Raw genomic sequence first — 3909 nt, 5'->3', positions numbered from 1 at the left:
GGCACTTTGGCCAAAGGAGCCACCCTCCAGGCTGAACCTCCCCCTCATGCAAAGCCCACCAACACTGAGCTTTTCTAATTTGTTTCTGAGGGGTGCATGCTGGGAATTGTGGGGCATGAAAGCCAAACAACACAGGAATGTGTTTAGAGGATTATGTGGAGATGCTGGAGGTGTTCAAAGGACACTGCACTGTAAGGGGCTGCTCAAATCCTCAAGTCCTCAGGACCCACAGGGTCCATCTGGAGGGGAAAAATAAATTCAAGGGCCAGTGCTGCAGACAAGTCTGAAAAAAACCTCCCCTCCTGGAGGAATCCACCCACACTGCTCTGCTTTGGGATGCTGGATGTGGAGGGGCCAGAAACAATTTTGCTGTGGGTTTGGGGACAGGCAGACATGTGATCTGGGACTCACCAGCACAGGCAGTACCTGTCAGCCTGCCCTGGGGAGCAGAGATTTCCTGGGAAGCCAGTGTGCATGTAGATTATTTGTTGTTTGATATTTTCCCTTTAATGCTTTTGTCCTAAAATAAATATACAAAAGTTCAGGGCCCTGCAGGTTGTGTCTGTTGGGGGGAGAAATGGATGGTTGAGTCAGTTATTGCTTCAGAGCAATCGATGCTGTTTGTTTACCAGGATGAGTAAAGTCTGCTCTCCCTGGACACATGTTGCTCACAGTTCTTCAGGAACCTGCCCCAAAGCTGCCTTAGCACCCTGCCCACACAGCCCTGCCTCCTCTCCCTGCCTCCTTCATGGGTCAGGGTGGCTCCTGGGCTTTAGGGACAGAGGGAATTTGTTAAAGGAGCAGGAGGGGTGAAGATCCACACTGGATCCCAACCTGGGAGGGTGATGCTCAGGCACAAGGGGAAGCAGGATGTGCTGTGTGCTCTGTGCCAGCAGTGTGCCCAGGCACAAGCAGGGAATGATGCTCAGCACGTGCATCCCATCCTGCTGCATCCCAGATCCAGCTGATCCCCACAGCAGCACAGACACCCTGACACATCCATCACCCTCGTGTGCCCCATCCCCAAGTGAAGACCCCAGTACAAGGATCCCACACTCCAGGCCTCCAGACATCCTTGCTGAGGCTCCTTCCCTCCTTAGGGATGGCTGTATGTGATCAGGGCCACCATGGCCAGGAATGCTGGGGACTGCATCCCTTGTGAGAGAGTCTTGGTTGGCCTTTTCCACATATCCCAGCTCGTCTGCCACTTGTTTAGCACTGCATTCCCCTTGGAGTCTCGCTCCAGCACCTCTGGATTTTGCCCTGAAAGAGTGTTGGCTCGAGGGTATTGCAGAGCAAACACAGAGCAGACGGGACATGCAGCCTCATCCCCTCAGAGCAAACACAACCCTGTGACCTCCATCCCACCCCTGCAAAGGTCACAGGGGTCCCTCGCTGCCACCACCTCCCCCCAGCCCCTTGCTGGCCCCAGGCCTGTGCCCGTGCTCCTACCACGTGCCAGCTCCACAGGCAGCACCCCAACCTCCCAGAGAGGCTGAGGCATGGCCTCAGTGCACTCCCTGCCCTCTCCAGCCATGAGATCCCAGTGCCAGGGCTGCCTCTCCCTGCCCTCCATGTCCACAGGGATCTTGTTCCTACCCTCTGATGCTCATGGTCCCTCCAACCTTTACCTCCCTTCTCCTTTACTGCCTCCATTCACTAACCTTGCCTTGGGCTCCCTCTCAGTCTGTCCCTGCCATCTCCTGCCCAATCCATGCTGAGCCTGAGGACAGCATCCTCTGGTGTCCCTGTGCATGGTCTGTCTGTCCCCACCACAGTCCCTATGCATGGTCTGTCTGTCCCCACCACAGTCCCTGCACAGCTGCTGACACCCAGTACCCTCCCTGCCATGGTCCCTGCTGCGATGTCCCCCCGAGCCCCACAGAATTCGGCTGGCCATGGCTCCCTGATCTGTGTCTGTCCTTCCAGGAGCAGGGATGAGGGAAACCCTCTCTCCGTACTCAGAGCAGCTCCTGTCCTGCCGTGCCCAGCCCGGCCTCCACGGGCAAGTTCCAGCCTGAGCCGAGGTTTTTGCTGCTGTGTGACCCATCCCCCGTGTCAGTCATGCTGGGCAGGGCAGGTCTGATCTGGTCTCCTCTGCCCGAGTTTCCTCCTGCCTCCCTCAGACTGCAGGATCTTGTGGGGAGAGGTCACGGCTGCCCAGCCGACAGCTCCTGCTGGGAGGATGTGGAAATCTCCCTCCACCAGCGCCTGCTTGCTTGTCCCCAGGGCTGGACCATCCCCCAGCAGCAGCTGGAGGTGGGTTTGCAAGCAGGAGACCGTTGGACCCTAACAAAGGCAGGAAATGGGTGTCATTCTCCTTTCGGAGGAGGTGGGAATAGCAGATCCCCAGAGGAGGCGAGGCCAGCTCAGAAAGCAGCACTGATGTGAGAGATTCAGCTCATTGCTTGCAAAACTGGGCTTCCTGAGAGCTTCCCTCTTCCTGCTCCTCTCCAGCCTCTCCCCCCTTTGGGCCACCTCTGCCAGACCTTCCAGCAGCCCCAGCACTGGCAGGACATGAACCACCAGTGTCCCAGCCAGGGTGCTGTTCCTAGACCTGCACCCTGCCAGGTCAGGGGGTGCCCAGGTTGGGGGGCAGCCAGGGGGGTCAGAGGACCTGAATGACCTGATTTAGTGGGTGGCATCCCTGCCCATGGCAGGGGTTTGGAGTGAGATGGGCTTTAAGGTCACTTCCAGCCTAAACCATTCCGTGATTCTATGATTCTATGACCTCACACCCCATGCACAGAACCACTGGCTGCTTCCTGCCCAGGATCCCCCATGCTGAGCCCCATGAACAAGAATTTGAGTATTTAAGGGAATAAAGAGAGTGCCAGAGGCAGGGGATGGGAGGGAGGCCACCACAGCCCAAGTCCCTGGCATGGGACTGGGAACAGCAGGAGCTTCCCCTTGGGGGTGACTCACAGCCTGGGGAAGCTGAGCATCCCACAGGCTTCTAACAGTCCCTGGGAAGCTCCTCTCAAGTCTAAATCCCAAGATCAGCTTGGGCACTGAGCACCAAAGCTCAATCTGACATCAGGGTTTCATCTGGGGGGCTCTGCTGCTGCTTCTTCTTGAAGAGATGTCTGGTGCTGCAGAGGATGGGTGGAGATGGGAGAAACCTTCCTGCTCTCTGCACAGGTCTGTCTGAACCCCGAGGCAAGAGATTGATTAATCATTGCTTGAATAATTGCAGGGCACTGCAGACAATCTGTTCCCAACGGGCTGTGAAGGGAAGGGATGAGGTGGAGGACTGGGCCAGGGGAGATCACTCACCCCAGCCCATCAGTGCCTCAGCCTCAGAGCTGCTCCCAGATGCTGGATTAAAGGGTTTCTTTTTTAAAGAGAGATCTAATCTGTTGACAAAAGCTGTAGCAATGCTGTGAGCCCATCATCTCCCTGAGAAAAGCTCTTCCAGCCTTCAAATGCTTTCACCACTTGGATACTGGATTTCAATTCACGGCTGAATCTGCCTCTCTTCAGCTCCAGCCCTCTTGGTGCACCTTGCTGTGGGATTTAAGGGTCTCCCACTATCTTTTCCACTGGGAGGACAGGTATTCAGATCACCTGATAACATACTTTTTAGCAAGCATCACATCATGAGGCCTGGCTTTCCAGCCTGTGATCGGTCTGTGGTGCTCTGTCAAGCTCTCCTGGTATTTCCCTGACGTCCCCTGGGTGTGGGTGCCAAAAACAGTGCTCCAGCAGTGAGTTAGTCACTAACTTTCTCCTTTCAGACCCCCACAGAGGGACATACCAGGTGCCTTTTGGGGTACCTGTTCACACTGATCCTTAATTACTCTTCCATGGACAAATCTGCGTCACTGGATGAGGCAGATATTCCTGAGGGGGCTTTAAATGAGCTCCCTTGGTTGCTGGTTAACAGCCAGTGTTCCTCTCTCCAGCCTG

At 55.8% G+C, this 3909-nt stretch overlaps 1 long non-coding RNA gene across 1 annotated transcript; it reads left to right on the top strand.

The window, feature by feature from the left end:
* The first annotated feature begins 1936 nt into the window (after window positions 1–1936).
* On the top strand, window positions 1937–3344 carry LOC116794176. Its single transcript, XR_004359717.1, has 2 exons — window positions 1937–2259; window positions 3197–3344. It is a non-coding gene; the product is annotated as an uncharacterized LOC116794176 (long non-coding RNA).
* Window positions 3345–3909: the final 565 nt, after the last annotated feature.

The sequence above is a fragment of the Chiroxiphia lanceolata genome, chromosome 15 (genome assembly GCF_009829145.1).
Source record: "Chiroxiphia lanceolata isolate bChiLan1 chromosome 15, bChiLan1.pri, whole genome shotgun sequence".
Taxonomy (NCBI): Eukaryota; Metazoa; Chordata; class Aves; order Passeriformes; family Pipridae; genus Chiroxiphia; species Chiroxiphia lanceolata.
The sequence above is the reverse complement of the archived record's forward strand: the minus strand, read 5'-3'. Positions and strand labels throughout refer to the sequence as shown.